The sequence below is a fragment of the Tyto alba genome, unplaced genomic scaffold, assembly GCF_018691265.1.
Source record: "Tyto alba isolate M040663 unplaced genomic scaffold, T.alba_DEE_v4.0 Super-Scaffold_45, whole genome shotgun sequence".
Taxonomy (NCBI): domain Eukaryota; kingdom Metazoa; phylum Chordata; class Aves; order Strigiformes; family Tytonidae; genus Tyto; species Tyto alba.
Genome location: NW_024881321.1, coordinates 3,815,701 through 3,833,045, shown reverse-complemented (window position 1 = coordinate 3,833,045; position 17,345 = coordinate 3,815,701). Strand labels below are relative to the sequence as shown.

The following is a 17,345-nucleotide window of genomic DNA, read 5'->3' as shown; positions in this document are numbered from 1 at the left end:
GGGGCAGGGCCTCCCGCGGCGGGCGGGGCTGCCGGCGGCGGCGGGTGCCTGAGGCGGAGCGGAGCCGCCCGGCTCTCCGGTGAGTCAGGGCCGCCCCGCGGGGTTGGATCGAGCGAAACTCGACGAAACCCAGCCCGAACGTAACCCGCGAACAACAGCGGAAACCACCCGTGAGAGAGCGGCTCTGGAGCCTGGGTTTGCCTGGTTCGGAGAAAAGGAGGCTGAGGGGCGACCTCGGTGCTCTCCACAGCTTCCTGAGGCGGGGAAGTGGAGATGGAGGGGCTGAGCTCTTCTCCCTGGCATCCAGGGATGGGATGTGTGGGAATGGCTCAGAGCTGCACCAGGGGAGGGTTAGACTGGACTTTAGGAAGCATTTCCTCACCGAGAGGGTGATCAAACCCTGGAACAGGCTTCCTAGAGAGGCGGTCGATGCCCTAAGTCTGTGAGTGTTTAAGAGGGATTTGGACAATGCCCTTAACAACATGCTTTAACATTTGGTCAGCCCTGAATTGGTCATGCAGTTGGACTAGGTCACTTCTAACTGAAATAGTTCTATTCTAAAACCAAGCGCAATAAAGATAAGTCAATTGGGAGTGAATGGAGGGTGTTTTCTCAGGCTGGGGCGGGGTGGAGGGATGCACAGGCCCACGGGCAACAAGTGCAGGCACCCCTGGGGCATCAGCTGTATTCGAGGATTTGCAACCAGCTGGCGTATTAGAAATGACAAAGATCCGTTCTCGCTTAGCTTTAGAAAGGGATTGAGTCATCTGCCAGACTGGTCTCTGAGTCAGCTGCCCTGGTTGGCTCCAAGTTAGCAAACTGCAGTTCTCTAGTAGCCAGTTTGGGCTAAAAATAAAATGAAGGAAGGCTGAGCTGTATTCATGGAGCTAAAAAATTGCTGATTGTCCATAAAACACAAAAAAAAAACCCCATGTGCAGGAACTTAGGAAATTGCAAACCATAAGGAAATAGAAAGGAGGTGGAATCCAGATGGTACCATGCTGAAATCAGTGGAAGCAGTAAACAGAATGCAAAACAGAGCTGCAATTGAAAATGTGGCTTTCAGATGCCCTGGAGTAATTGCCTCCCTTTTTAAGCACAGATGATGACTTGGCCAGTAAATGGGGCAGTGGATTTGGGCTGTGGAAATTCAGGGGTGGCCGCTGGCCAAGCTGCACAGTTGTCTGAACTTGGTCTGGATGTTTATCCTATCGTGTGTGTTTCAAATTCTCAGCTATAAAATGGTAATTTCACATTGCTATGTGTAAAAATAAATTCTACTTTTGAGAAAATTACACCTTCAGGTGGAGAAGAACAGGTAGTAAGGTGGGAAAGGCTATAGATTTATTCATAGTTCTGCTGGATTTCTTACTAGAGTCTGGAAAAAGTCAGCTAGGGAGTTTGTGTTTCATTCCCATAAAGTTTTCCAAAATTCTTACATTAAAGGTGGTATACAAATGCGAAATACGAAATATGTCTGAAAGCAATACTGCACAAGAAGAGTGTGGTAGCATTTCATAGATTTTCATATCCATTTATTGTGTTGTTTTTTTTTTTTTTTTTCTCTCCATGCTGTTCTCTTTATGCATATATGTATTGTCAGGAACCCTTGTGTCAGACCCTTTGCTTGGCACGTGATTAAAAGTGTCTCTACTCTTTGCAGATGTCACCAACAGAAATACTAGAAAACTGGACAGATGCAGAATCACAAGGAAGAAGAGGAAGGAAATGCCCACCAGTTTGTAAAGTGGACAAGGTGAAAACTCAACAAGAGCAGAGTGCGTAAAACTGGCATCTTGCCCTAATACCAGAATGACTCGTATTGGTTTAGGAAGAGTTAAAACCCAAGATATTTTATCTAGTGTATATGCCAAAATGAAAAGCAGCAGCAAAAACCTGCCCAAAACCTTCCAGCAGAATGTCAAAATCCAGAAAAATGAGGCTAGGAGCAGAGATGGTGGATTAAGAGCTCACATCAATGGGCTTCTGTAGAGAAATCTTCCTACTTTCTGCATCTTGGGAATGGAAGTAAATGGATTATGAACTTCAGCAGTAGCTAAAATACATACCACAGTGAGATCCTTGAGCTACAGAAGGGTACACTGGGAGAACTGAAAGCAGATATCCCTGGTGTCTCTAATCGAGTTTATTTAAACACATTGAAGGCATTGTTCCTGACAGGAGCCCAAGACAGTGCTGAACTCCTTAATATTTGCACTATATTGTGTGAAAGAAACAGGGCCGGTTTTTAAATCAGGAAAAGGAATATTTTTAATCACACAACTGAAATAGCTCAACTTTGGCAATTATTTGTAAGATTTCTACAGAGAATTTGTAAGACTTCTACAGAGAAGCCCCAAAGGCTTTTTTTTTTTTTTTAAAAAAAAAAAAAGTTTTAAGGCTAATGTTGCAGAATGACTGAACTCTACCTTTTATAAAAAATTATTATTGCTAATTCTCCAAGAAATAGCTACCTGGAATAGGCTTAAAGTTAAAAATACCATCAATTTGCTAAAAAAAAAAAAAAAAAAAGGAAGTAAAAACCAAAATAATTACAAGGATAGGGTAACTATCCCAAGCCAAACATACATCCAGAAAATTAGTGGTCAGCTGACCCTCTAAAGCATTCCAGACATGTTGATTTACGGGCATCCAGTCAAAATACAAAACATGTCTGAGGCTGCTGTTACCCTGGCAGAGGACAACTGCTTGCAACGGTGTCCTCAGCTTTCCACCCGCGATGCTCCTGAGCAAGCTACTATAGCCCTGGTGTGCTGGTGGCACATCTCCGTCAGATCAGTGCACATCCTCCTTTCTTCTGGTGGATATTTCTTTACAAATACGTAGTAAATGCTAATACAGCCAAAGACCATAATTTCTGTGACAACATCATTTAATCCTAGTAGTTGTGACAGCTGTTTTCTGAGTGGCTCAGCCACCCAAGATGGAATGGCAAGGAGACTGAAGGTACCTTAGCCATTCCTGCTCAGGAACTCTGACTCTGTCCACTACTGGTGCTATGTCGCTGCCATAATTAACACACATTCAAGTTGTAGATGACATGAAGCCTATTTTAAAGACCCTGTAGTGAGTGAAACTGTTGTCATCAGAAGAGAGAATCAAGTGCGTGTCCACACATCCTTTTAACCAGTGGAAATCATGGAGCGGAGAAAAGGACAGAGCAGAACTGATCTCAGGAGGAGTAGAGCTGGACTCGGGAGCTCAAGAAAAGAAAAGTGAAAAGACCTTGTAGTTTTCCATTATAATCAGGCTGTAAAGGCTTTCCAGTATTGTCCATTTCAAGGCAGATGGGAGAACTTCGCATTCTGGGAAAAGGTTAATCCTTGTAGCTATGAACTAAACATCAGAAACAGTTGAAAAAGCATCGCTTTTGGATATTTTTAATAGTAAACTCTGTACTAACACAACTGCTGAGGCAAGGATTATACAGTGTCTTTAAAGTCAGTAAAATACCATATGTACATGCATATTTAAGTAACTTCTGTTTTTAACATGTTGCGTAGCTCAGGATGCAACTATTCCTTATAACTTAAAAAAACCCAGTAATTTAGAAACATGATTTGCATAGTAATTTTGGAAATGAAGTATGGGGAGAAGCATGGATTAAGTAGAAAAAGGGAGAAGAGTGAATCACACGGGAGGTTGAAAACACAGGAAATTAAGACATTTAAGAACTCACTCTCAACTGCGTTAAGTCCTCTTTACGTGGGGTAAAGAGTTGACCTCACACACTGCTTGCTGATGATGGTGGAGTTTCTTGGCATGAACGTGTGAGAGAGAGAACAGATACTGTTAACAGATACTGTGGACTGTATTTTTCTATGCACCACCTGGGTAGATACAGAATATATTTTCCCAGACGGCAAAACTGGTCTTGCTGCCACCTATCTCATCTCATAGCTGTGTGTTCCCACGTCTACTCTGCAGCTTATTGCTCCTTCAGTTGTCAGTGCCACTGTAATTCAGACTATACACTAAATGGAAAAAAAATTAAAGAGATAATGTAGCTTATTATTAAATTTCATTATTTGGCAATCCAGTGTACAGCACAGCTCCACAAGACTGATACAGATGAGGAAGCAGAATTGAGAAAAGTGACATCAGACTACAAAATACAGAATTGTAGGCTCAGAATACCAGGTTGGAAGGGGCCTCAAGGATCATCTGGTCCAACCTTTCTTGGCAAGAGAGAAACGTTGAGAAAATACTTTCAGCTGCTTCAAGATACTTGCCTCTGTCATCAAGCTTCTAGGTCATTATCTTCATGGAAAAGTACACAAAATGTGTACCAGTTCAACAAAAAAGTTATTTTTTTCCTCCAAGCATTTTGTTTTCACAGTAGATGGTAAAGTAGTTACAGTCGGTACATTTCATCGCGGTTAATGATGTTGATGGAAATGCAGATGTTCGCAGTTCAGCATCTTTGAAACAGATGACTAGTCATTCACTTACTTCTGCCTTCCATTTTTAAACAGGAGTTCTGCTATTTAGACATCCACTGTCCTTTCAACTGTAACATGAACCAGTCCAAATGCTGAGATTATTTTATTAACTTCTGCTTTTCAGTATTTGCAACACTAAATAGTTTAACTAAACAAATCTTGCAAAAGCAGTTGAACGGTACGTACAGGACAGGCTTGCATTTGTTTAATTAGACTCACTTACAAACTGGTGTGGCATTTGTATTGCAGACAGAGCCAAAAGTCTTATTTTTGGAATAGCATTCACATGCAAAGAGTCCCCAGGAAACCGTGAGCAGTGAAGGGAGGCACAGCTGTCCCACCTAGGCAAACCCAGCAGGAGCAACCCAGTCTAAGGCTCCTTCCTGGAGAGGTTTTCTTGTTGTGATGGAACAGTCTTATTCATATAATGAATATATTCTGCTCACACACTGTTCTGGTGACAGAGAACACTGAAATGTCAAGATGCGCTTTCAGAGAAGGAGAGATTGAACTGTCAAGTGCTTAAAAGAGAGGCAATTCCTACAGTGAAAGGTAATATCTTTTATTAGACCAGATGGTGCAGTGGTGAAGAACAGTCTGGCTTTCAGAAAGACAAGAAGCCCTTCATCTTATTGAGGTTGATGGCCCAATTCGTGGAGCCTGAATTCCATCCAAGGCCACAGTTCCACGAGATGAGAAACTGGGTCCTAGAGCACAAAGCACTGGATCAAAACCACTGCAGTTACTTGGCACAAAGTAGTACAAACTTGTAATGCCAGCTGAAGCATAATATATATTTTGCAGAGAGCATTTTGTCCAAGCAGATTTTATGGTGGATCAGGTATCATCTGCCAGCCACCCAGGACCACAACACTAGTGTAAACACCATTTCCTATGCTCTAACATGACAGAAGTGGTATTCTGTGCTCGCACTTCACATGGATGAAATTTATACTCTTAGGTGATGCTGTAGCACAAATCCGGTACCAATGAATGAGAAAACACACTCCAAACCAAAAGTGCTTGTTTTCAATCACCTGGAATTTATGAAAGGTTTTCCATTCTAAACATAGATAAAACGGGCACACACACTCTGGAATCCTTTGATACTTCTCAGTGAAGTGCTGGTTAAAAAATAATAATCTGTCAGTATTATACTGATTCTTTGTAGTTCCAACTCAAAATGGAAAAACCACCTTCGGAAAATCATTGACTTTAGTAATGATGGAGAAAGCTGGTCTTTGGCATGAAACAAAAGAAACACTTTTAGTGAAATTCATGTCTGATACTGATACTTTCCTACATGGGAAAAATTATCAGAACATCCAAACTGGCCTGTTAGTTCAAATACAGAGGGGAAAATGCAGTAGAATAGTGTTATTAGCGTTGTTACAGAGCTAACTTCCCTCCACATAGACACAGTCATGAGATCTAGGCTAATGAATGTGCTCCTGTCTGCCTGGAATGACAATGAAATGCTGCTGGAGGAGAAAAAGAAAAAAAAATCCCAAATTATCAAGGAATTCAGAATTCCTGCAGTTAAGGTTTTTCAGCCTTACTTCCACTCCAGGCTGTATTTTTACCAGTGGGAGAGGGGTAGAATTTGCTAGCTCCCGTCACAGGAAAAACTGCTCCACCCACATGGTTTCAATCACGGGGATTCATTAATAATTGGTCATTGTTTTATTAATGTCACATAATCGCGTGACGATCAGTGCGCTACAGGTGCGGGATCAGTAGCAGCAATACAACAGATAACCCAGAAGGCGAACAAACACCTAGAGGTGCCTGAACACCCTTCTATGAATAATCCCCCAAATTCCAACCCCCTCCCACACGCACAGGCACCCTCAACTCATGCCCCCCATGCCGATGGGGTGACGTCTTGTGCTGTCAGGCTGTGCTTCTCTTCCCCCTCACCATGGATTTGTATGCTTTGTTTAGACGTCTTTTGAAGCTGACATTTTTTTTTTTTTTTTTCCCCCCAGAAGCCTGTTGGTAATTTCCTGGTTACTGTTTAATCCAGTTGATGGCCATCTCTTAAGCAAACGTCATTATTGTTATTTTCCTCTTTAGCGTGACCCGCTTTGGGGCAAACGCCCTTGCGGGCAGTTTTGGGGAGTCTGTTCACTCACACTTTTCCCGCCCGCATCCTGTCACATCAGCGGCTCTTACCCACCCCACAGCACCGAGGTGGGGTCCGTGTGCACTGACCCTGTCTCCCAGGTGAAGAGCCAGACGTTTCACCCAACACCTTCATCCCCGCCGGTCATCCTCAGCCAGGATCAGCTCATGCACATCTAGGCTGCGATTCAGCTCCTCCTAAGGGGAAACAGCTAAGAGGGATCAGAAACTCGCACTGTAGGCATCTAAATTAGGGTCCCAGCTCCAGCCTTTAAAGAATGTATGCTTTGTTTAAAACATTTTACTAAATGGGAAAGTAGAAATGAAGCTGGCTTGACTTGTCACGCATGGATAAAGCTAATTGCAAGAAGCGTGTAAGCTGCAGGCTTTATGCTGTCCCTCCCTTACCAAGATACATCATGAGAATTTCCCTTCCTGAAGTCACTTACGTGGTGACCTAACGTCACCAAATTTAGTTACAACTCTGATTTCCTCCCACTCTTCTCTATGTGGCTCAAGGACTTCTGTAACAGCAATGTGAGGGATTTGGGGTTTGGCCTTAAAGCGCCCTGCACATGGTTGAGCCTGCGCCAGAGGTTTCTAAGCCAGCATTTGTTCGCACGCTATTGTGGCTCCCGTCATTTCCTTGCAACGCGTAGAGCGTCAGACCCTGCTTTCACATTTGGCGGTAGCGCCGCCTAAGCTGCTTTACCAGCTCCAGTCTCGCCTCCCCGTTCATGACGACTTCTTCCCATCGCCTCCCAGAACCACCCTGGCAGCAGCTTGCGCAGCGAGGTGGTGAACCAAGTGGTGGGATGGGGGCAGCTTGGAATAATTCAGAAAAAAAAGAGGTTGTTTTCCAGCCAGGACGGTTCACCGTGAGGCTGCAGACACACACCTGAATTTGCCTCATGAGAATTTGCAAGAGGAATGGGAGCTCCGTAAGACACTCTTGGCATCCAAAACAGTATCTGCGTAACCATGTCCTCCAAGGCCATCAATTAACTAAAATAAATGAGAAAATCTTGCTAGGGAGATCTCTCAGGTGCTGCATACCTGGTACTGAAGCTCCAGCTGTGCCTGCAGGATGAACTGCACAGTATTTTTCAACTCCTGAACATTTGGAAGGGCCACTGGAAAGGTCTGGCCCTGCATGGCTCTTGAGCTTCTCAGGCCCACTGCTGTCACGAGGAGCTGAGATTCTGCGGCACTTCACAGATGGTGACTCTCTTCTCCGGGCTCAGATGCTAAAATAAATCCTGGGAGTACACAGCCACTGGGTAGCATGCTGCACACCCGGTTCATGTGCTCTGGAACAAGACCATGTATGTAGCAAACAGCCTTTGCAGCAGCCACACGCTTGAGTGGGCAACCCAGCGCCTGAGCATTTATTGTTTAACTGCTTCTTCCAATATGTAGTTTATAACTGTTTCCCAGGTATTTACTCTTGTTTAACCCCATTAAATCCATTGGAGAGCTGAGCTGTAACTCAAAATCATCACACGCCCTGTAAAAGGTAGATCACTTTTTTTACGTATCACTGACGCTTTCTCTTAAATTCAGAGCTAAAAGTGGATAAATATTTAGCAGCAGCAGCAGCCTTCTGCTTTCCCCCCTTAAATACATATAACATCCCCCCTTAAATACTTATAACATTTTGTTGCTAATTCAAGCAAGTCAGAGTAATTTTCCATATATATTATTTTCTGTCAAAAATGCTCCCTGACAAAACATTTCAATGAAATTATGGCAATTTTTCTAACAAATTACTTGCCTTTTTTTGTTGAAGGAAAAAGCAAGACAAGGAATGTCAAAATTTCAGTTTAGCAGTATTAGAATTGCATATTAGGTACAACTGTACATAGTACCACATCAAATTATTTTATTTTTCTTGTACTGTGTAAATGAGAATATCAGCTGTTTCTAATATCGTTGCATGAGGCTGCATTACTTTTCCAAGATATTAAAACCAGCTGGTTTTCAGGCCTGGTCTGTAGCTGAAAAATTTTGCTGAAACATTAGATGGGTACAGTTAAACTGAAAAAAAAATTCCTACTGTGCATGCAGCTTACACCAGTGAAACCAAATCTTAGCACACACCACCTATTTCAGACTCTCAAAATCACAGAACTGTTTACATACCAACGTGGAACAAACTAAATACAAGAATTTAAGAAGTAAGGTTTCAGTCTAGCCCACCCTAGTGTGTATTTTCACTCTGTGTTAAACCATGTGAGTCCCGCGAGATATCACTGCAGTATCTCCTACTGCTCTCCACGGCTGCTTCAAGGCACCTTTCTGGGCAGCTTTTCAAAATCACCAGCAGAAACCTGTGCTCGCAGGACTTCAGCTGGCAAAATCCTTCAGTCCAGATAAAATCTAAAGTGCCTCTGTAAGATGTAGGGCAACCGGTTATGAGAAAGGCAGTTTCTTTCACAACACAGAAAGGAGAATCCAGGTGTCTACTTCGTTATTTGTCAATTAGAAACCAATTTGTAAATCCACAGTAGGCGGTGGGTGGCAGAAGTTGGAAGAGTAAAATACCAGGTGTGCCCAGGTTGCCAGATGAGTTTGGGTTTGAAGTTGTTTCCAAGTACAGACTTGTTACTGAGCTTGACTGTGTGCACATAAGTACGGAGTTTATCCTGGCTTTGGAGTCTGCTGGAAACAGAATTTAAATAGATCCAAACTCCCATTAATAAGATCTATGCAAATGGCCAAAAGCCAGACCAAATAGGCACTTCATTTCACAGTGTCCACCAGCAGTCAGGCTGAGTTTCATCTGATGGTGGCTGGGGGGACACCTACAAAAAAAAAATGGATAAGGAACAGCTGATAGCTCTACAGGGGGAAACTTCATTCAGTCTTGCAGCCTGGTTCTCCCCTTAGTTACACAAGCTTGAGGCAGGTATGGGTTCACTGAGAAAGCTAGAACTGTAAGGGCTGTAGTACTGTAAAGCAATGCTGCTAAAGTGGGAAGAAAGCTTTATGAAGGAGGGCTTGAGATTGTGTTTATTTTCAGAGTATTTAACATTTAGAGCATGTGAATTACGTTGGAGCTTGGGCTACTGGTGGGATTTTGTAGAATCACAGAATGGTTTGGGTCAGAATTGACTTTTAAAGATCATCTAGTTCCAACCCCCCTGCCATGGGCAGGGACACCTTTGACTAGAGCAGGTTGCTCAAAGCCCCGTCCAGCCTGGCCTTGAACCCTCCCAGGGAGGGGACAGCCACAACTTTCAGGGCAACCTGTGCCAGTGTCTCACCACACTCATTATAAATTTTTTTTTCCTTATGTCCAATCTAAACCTACCCTCTTTCAGTTTAAAACTGTTGCCCCTTGTCCTGTCACTACAGGCCCTGGTGAAAAGCCTCTCTCTCAACTTCCTATAAGCCCCTTTTATATATTGAAAGGCAGACATAAGGTCTCCCGGGAGCTTTCTCTTCTCCAGGCTGAACAACCCCAACTCTCAGCCTTTCCTGGTAGGGGAGGTGCTCCAGCCCCTTCATCATCTTCATGTCCTTTCTCCAGACCCATTCCAACAGGTCCATATCTTTCTTGTGCTGGGGGCCCTAGAGCTGGCCACAGCACCACAGAGGGGCAGAATCCCCTGCCTTGACCTGCTGGCCATGCTGCTTTTCATGCAGCCCAGGACACGGTTGGCTTTCTGGGCTGTGAGCGCACATTGCCGGCTCATGTCCGATTTTCCATCCAGCAGCACCCCTAAGTCCTTCTCCTCAGGGCTGCTCTCAATCCATCCATCTCCCAGTCTGTATCGATACTGGGGAATGCCCCAGTCGATATGCAGGACCTTGGACTTGGCCTTGTTGACCCTTAAGAGGTTCACACGGGCCCACTCCTTGCCCTGACTTTAGTCTTCCATCGAATTTAGTGAAGTTTTCACAGAATTCTTAAAAAACAGTTCATAATGAAGGTAAAGTACTGCACTAAATAACAGAAGCTATTTACTGGGGACGGAGGGAACACCACCTCTCTATGCAGGTTGTGGTTATATTTGAAACTTAACAGTGTATTCTCTAAAATGATCTGTTAGCAGCTACTAAAAAGTTCCAAATTTTGGAAGAGGCAGAGTTGAATGGAGGGGCAAGTTTCCATTAGCTGGAGAGAAAACAGGCAACCTTTTGCATCTGCAGTCTTTTATCGGTTCTTAGAAATTCACTGCAACACCTATGTATTGAATACATTAACCACGAGTGGTTTTGTGTCAGTAACTGAAATATTTGAATCTAGAAATTCACAGCTAATTGACACCTGGGTAGGAATATTTGAAAAAGTCAGTTTTCATTTGGCTGCCCATCTGAACAGCTGAAAAAACAAGAGCAACAGTCATACCTTTTTTGTCCAAATCATGAATGTTAATAATTCAGGTTTGCTTTGCTTTTTCCCCCACCCTGGGAACTGGAGAAAATGCTACCTTTCAGTTGCAGGGAAGCAAAGAGCCAGGCTTTCTGAAAGAGGCCGTGTTCTCAGCTACAGTTCCCACTGAGAAGGCTGGGGTTTTGGTGGGTGCAGTTCCTTCCTCCTTGTGAGAGGTCTCACACACTGTTCTTAGCTTGGAGTGGAGGGCCTTCAGCACCAGGGCCTGGGTTTCTCTGACCTGCGTGTGCGTGGTTTCCTTCTAAATTAAGAGGTAATGTGAAATAAAAATTTTCTGTAAACCCCAAAACACAACAAGTTGATTCTGTAGCTTAGCAGTCGGGCCATTCACGTATGGAAGGGGCTACTGGGAGCCAGCCTTGCTTTGAACCCTACACAGTATAAAGTACTTTTGCAAAGAAATCCTCTGTCGCAGATGTGTTGGCCTCTGTTGTATTAATGACTGAACAGAGGAGAGACAACAGACGTCCTCAGTTACCACAGGGGTGTTACACTCTGGACTGGGAGCCCAGGGAGTTGTAAAGGTTCTGTGATCCCTTTGGGTTAAATTAAGGTGAAACACCACCAAACAACTAGTTAAAATGTTTTACTTGCAGTAGAAACAAATTAAACTTGGAAAAGGATAGTAAGCGATGTGATCTCTTATTGATAAATATATAAGAAAGGAAAGAAAAAGAAAGGAGAGAAAGAGAGTCGAAGTATCCAGATCACCACCCCAGGTTCCAGCGTTGTCTCAGGTCCGGTAATCTTGGGTGGTGGGTGCACACCCAGCAAAGTTTTCTGTTGCCTTTTAAGTTCATCTGATCATCCGATAAGCATGCTGGACAAAGAGGCAGGTATTCCATGAACTCTTTTCCATGAGAGACAAGGGAAAGGCGGAGCACGGGTCCTGTGTGTGCACTGAGAGGGGGACAGGATGCACCAACCCCCTCATCCAATTGAGTCGGTGGTCATGCTCCCTCCTACCGCCTTTACTTTTTTCTCAGTGTTTGCTTCTTCGGTAATTGTCCAGCCTTTAGGTTATCCTTAGCCCTTCTTCAAGGGTACAGCCATAAATTATAGTATAGGCATTAACCCCACATCTGGTTTCACTCAGTCTATGTCTCCCCCCGTTTGGGCCTAATCTAAGGAATTTGGCAAAGGAGTGAAGATGTTCTCCCTTCAATACACTCCATGCTCCCTTGGGCAGCGTTCCTTAGACTAATCACAAAGGCCACAGCTTCTCAAAGTTTTCTGCGTTGATGAATGTTTGAGACATTAATTCCTTCAGTTCCTTATAAGGGGGTATTAATCTGACAGTGAAGGATGCAGCATTCAACCATTAATTTGGTGAAATCCAGTGATAGGACCCGTTTGACATATCCTAGTATTCTGTCTTCTTTATAATGCTGACCTAATAGTACAGCTACCTCTCTTCATTCATCTTTCCCTCTCTGTCTCATTCCAGTTTTGTTTTGCTTTGCTTTTTCTTCCTAATTATGAGTGCAGTGCTTTTGAACTGTTCTGATATGCAGGCATCCTACGCTTTTTTTCAAAGGGAAATTAGTGATCTAGTTTGAATGCAAAGATCTTGATATTCATAAATGAGCCTAAAGACTTGACTTACCTGTGAAGAGAGAAGCTACTTGGTTTTGTTAAGACTTCAGTGAAGTCCTTGAAGCTGCATGAAGCCCTGGCAGATGGCTGTGTTGCTTGAAGAGACAGGCACTGTGGTAGTGTCAGAAACATGGGAGGATTTCACAGGTCACCAAACACCCCTGAAGAAACCACAGTATGATAGAAAAATCATCAGTAGGCAGGAGCTATGAAAGTGAGAAGTAGTGAATTTTCAGTATGGAGGGGTTATTCCAGATGGAAAACAGATATCCTTTCCTGCAATCTCACAGGCATCAAGCCAAGTTGTGATTCTCCTCTCAATGAAATCCGTGGAATTTTTTTCTCTATTTGAATACCACAAATAAATGCAGTGTTTGTTCTTTTGCTTCAGGCATACAGTGTCTGTTACATCCTCTTTTGCCTATTTTTTTCTATTCATTTCCCCCTCCCTATCTATATGATTTATATTTGTTTTCTTTCTTTGCTTTGCTTGACGTTTCGATTCCTTTTTATAAAAGCTAATGTCATATGGGAGCATACAAAAGAGTCGCTCTGACTTTATGGGATCTGAGCCTTGGGTTACAAATCTTGCCGTACTGAATGAAATGAGTATTCTGCAGAGTGCTGCCGAGGTCGGCCTCATGGGGCGGTTTGGTAACCCCGCTCTTGGCCAGGGGCTCCTGCTATTTTGGTACTTCTGCAGCAGTGAACCAGCCACAGCAGATCGGTATTTGAGGAAATGAAGCTAACGTATATTGAGATAAAAGAGACCAACCTCTTGGCTGCCCTGCCTGTTCAAATGTCAGCCCTTGCTCCTACCTCCTACCCTGTGGAAAAACCCCACTCTCGTGGCTCCATGACAGCTACCTCAGGCTACCCCAACACCTGCTGGCTTCTCTGATCTCCTCTGCACCCCCATACGTTGTCACTGATGGCCAAAGATGGAAAGGCTCATAGGCTCCATGGGAACAAAAGCCATCATGCAACACTGAATGGATATCATTATCAGCTGAGAAGCAAATGAAGCAAATCACTGGGAGTAATTAATAACATCATAAAATGAGTGCAGAGTCCCCCCCATCAATTCTCAGCATTGCTTAGCAGCAGTGCGGTAACGTGTTAATAGCTGACAAAGAATGTGCTAGATTTAGAGTTGATAATTAAGGTGTTTTAGGCATTTATAGCAGTGAAAGGAGGAATTAATCTTTGAACATTAAAATGAACTAGATAGCTATTTAAAATAGGATTTCCAATTATTGCTTTCCCAGAAAAAGGGTAATGAGTCCGTCGAAAGGCTTTTCTGTTTTTATTTTTGACAACACTCACTTTGTACAGGTCAATTGACTTAGGTGATCTAATCATTCTGTGCAATAAAAGGCTCTGGGATCTTGAGAATAGAAAATATGCCAGTGTTTCCGATTTTATTTAGGAAAAGTACTAATTTAATCAGCACATAAGGGGAGCGTTGTACAGCTCTTTACCCTGTAGTTGCAGATAAGTTGGTTGTAGCTGCAGAATGCCTGGTGTCCATGGGATTAGTGTGAGATCATTAGACTGTCCACACAAAAAAGCATAAAAACAAATTGTGCAAGAGCACTGCCAAAACATCACAAAGACTTTCCTTAGGGCTTCTGTGTCTTGAGGAGGGGATCATATTTGTTTTTGTAAAGCTAGTGTGTAGCTCCCAATGCAATCTGATTTCTTTCAGTGTTAGAAAGAAAAACAGTTTGTAGCTCCTGAAAAAACAGGTAATGAATGCTGAAAGTACAATTGGTGTATGTCATAGTATGCCTCTGGTTTTGCTACAGTCTCCCAGTTTAACAGGCTGGCTGAAATAACTTCAGTCTGTTGTTGGAAGGCGGGGGACATGGTAGTAGTATAATATTCAGTATGCCCAAAGGCTGCTCCAGGGCCATCTCTAAACTAAACTGGTGTCCTCAGACTCAGCTGGGGGACAGATATCAGCTTCTGGGAGGGGAGGAAAAGAGGCAGATGACTGTTGTAGCCTCAGATGAGACAGAACTAAGCCGTCATGGAACGGTCGCTTTTTATTTCTCGTTGTGTCTGCTTGCTTTGGCGGGTGCACGGCTGGGAGTGCGTGGCTGTGGGATCTGGCCCCATGTCATGTCTGGGCACAGACTTCCCGAAATTGGAGTTTCGAGGTTGAGAAAGGGGAAACATCTACGGAGGAATCCTCATGCAGAAATCTTTGTTTACAGGTTATTAAATAACAGCACATGCTTTCAGTTCCAGCAGCACACTCAAAGAGTTCAGTACTTCACAGTATTTTATTTGTTGTAATGCGTTTCATGCATTACATTTTAGGAGGACAACTTTTGTTTTGATCGAAAATATTGGCCTCTGCGTTTTCAAAAATGGACATCGGGTATTAATTTTCCCCAGAGCAGCTGCTGGAATTAAGATGCTGATTGTACTTGTGTTGGTGTTACACAGCTGCCCATGGCTGGCGAGTGGGGTGCTGGAGCCAGCAGCTCTGCGTTAGGTTTACGCCACAGTTAGTTACACGAGAATCAGAGGTAGTGCAGTGACCTGTGCACTGAAAACAAAACAAAACAAAACAAAACAAAACAACCCAGCTTGTATTGTATCCTCAGGTGCTTATGGCATCACTCGCACGTCTTAGGAGCGAGGAGATTTGCATTACGTTTTCCCCACACCCGAACACCCAGAAATACGCACAACCGGAGCGTAACCACCTCCTTCCCCGCACTGGAGGGCCGGAGGAGGAACCCTAAAACATTCCGCAGGTCCCTGAAGCCGCACGGTGCCAGCGCCTGCCTCCCGCTGCGGAGCAGGCCGCAGCCAGGACGCCAGGACGATGGCCGGGCCGGGCCGGGCCGGGCCGCGCCGGCCGCGGGAGAGCGCCCAGCAGGGGGAGGCAGAGCCCGCCCGAGGCCGGGCCCCGAAATGGGCGGGAACGCGCTGCTGTGGGGAAGGGCTGCGGCGCCTCAGGCGCTCCCAGGAGAGGCCCCGCTCGGTCAGCACCGGCGTTCCGCCGCACCGTCGCTCCCTCTCGGGGGTGGCCCCGGGCTAAAGGGGGGGATTTGAGGGATTGCCGCGGTTGGCGAGATGCCGTCGCGCCCCGAGAGGCAGCCTGTCCTCGAAATGTGGGGGCTTGGGCGCCGGCCTCCTCCGGCGGTGGGCCGAGACCCCGCAGGTCTGCTTAAACCATCGCGGAGACCTTTTCTGATGCTTGAGAAGGAGGGATGGATGTGTTTGCCCATCCTCGGTGTGGCCAGCCAATACGTAAACCATGTTGTCTTGTGCCAGCTTTGCGTATTTCATTATACACAGAGATCTGCACAAAGCCACTCATCCCCGGACGTTCTGAATCCAAGTACTGCCATCTGTGAGACAAGAAAAGAGAGACTCATAATACCTGTGCTTTTTAGAGGCCAGCTAATGGCCTTTTTTCTCTTTGAAGAAGAAGAGGAGGTACTAAGATCAAGATTCAGTATTAATATGGTCTGATACTACAAGAGTGAATATACAAAAGCTCATAAGTAAGCAGAGGAATAATGAGCCATTGTGCTGATATTGCTGTCAGGTAGGAAAGAAATTAGGTCACCTGTGTCTCTTACCTGCCCTGGCACAGCTTGCTGGCACCCTTGCCTGTTCTCAGTTAAAGTTGCCATTTTCATATAAAACTGGGATGTTTGCAGAAAAAAAAAAGTTGCTCTCTCTAAATTTAGACTGTTTATCTTAACAAAAAGTGTAGGAGATTTTGTTTCAGTCACGAGTATGTTAAACTACCTCATGATGTCAGCCTTATCAATACTGAATTTCAGGGGAAAACAAGTTCAAGCAGAATTCATGTGCAGTAAAGAACATCCATAGGTAAATAGCAGATAAATACTTCTCTGAGCTGACAATGGTGTGATAAAAAAATCTTGTCAAATAAGGAGAGTATTTCCCTGTATTATGGGGAGGTATAAGGACAGACTCAACAAGCAGCATTCATATCTTTCAAATCTGGTGCCTGTATTAAGCTCAAGGCTTAAAAATGATGCACTTGACCCCAGCACGGAGATCCAGAACTCCTTATTTAGACTTATAGCCTCCCTTTTACTGTTAATGGAAGACAACAGGTACCTCTGAAGCAGTATCTAGAATGCTCATGTGTGGAGAGGACCCAAAGGAAAAGAATAGCTGGTAGGAAACACTCATCACATCCCCTTTCTGCAATGTAAGAATCTAAGTTTTGGTGTCCCTTTGAGGAAGGTTTTCTCCTTTAAACAAAAAGAGCAAGATACATAGAGAGAGAGATGCAGGTGGTGGCTGAAGATGTTGCCTGACTAGTCTGAGAGTAAACATCCATTTTAAGAAGTTCCCCTCCTGCCTAAATACAGTACCCAGGGTTATCTGCTAATGTTCACGGTAATGCTCAACAGGGTAAAGCAACCAAGCTCAGCCTCAGTTGAAAAAAGGCAGAGAAAGTTTGGCTTTGGGCCAGTAATAATTTAAGGACTGCTTGCACACAGTGTCTCAGCCCCTTGCTTGGGTTGGATGGGACTGTGGTTAAAATAGCCCACTCTCCTCAAGGTAGCCACAAATTCAAGTAGAAATACAGTTTAAGCATCTGCCTCAGGCCAGTGTCATTTAACTTCCTCAGGGTAAGACACACCTTGAGTCAAAATAGTTAAATTGGCATAAAAACTATGTGTGGGGTGGGCTGTGCTGTAGATCCAACTTAGAAATTTGCTTTGGCTCAGACTCAGGTGCAGTGGCTACAGTGAAGTTTT

The 17,345-nt window shown here is 44.2% G+C and overlaps 1 long non-coding RNA gene across 1 annotated transcript; it reads left to right on the top strand.

The window, feature by feature from the left end:
• The first annotated feature begins 36 nt into the window (after positions 1-36).
• LOC122154728 lies at positions 37-2,537 on the top strand. Its single transcript, XR_006166781.1, has 2 exons — positions 37-195; positions 1,664-2,537. It is a non-coding gene; the product is annotated as an uncharacterized LOC122154728 (long non-coding RNA).
• Positions 2,538-17,345: the final 14,808 nt, after the last annotated feature.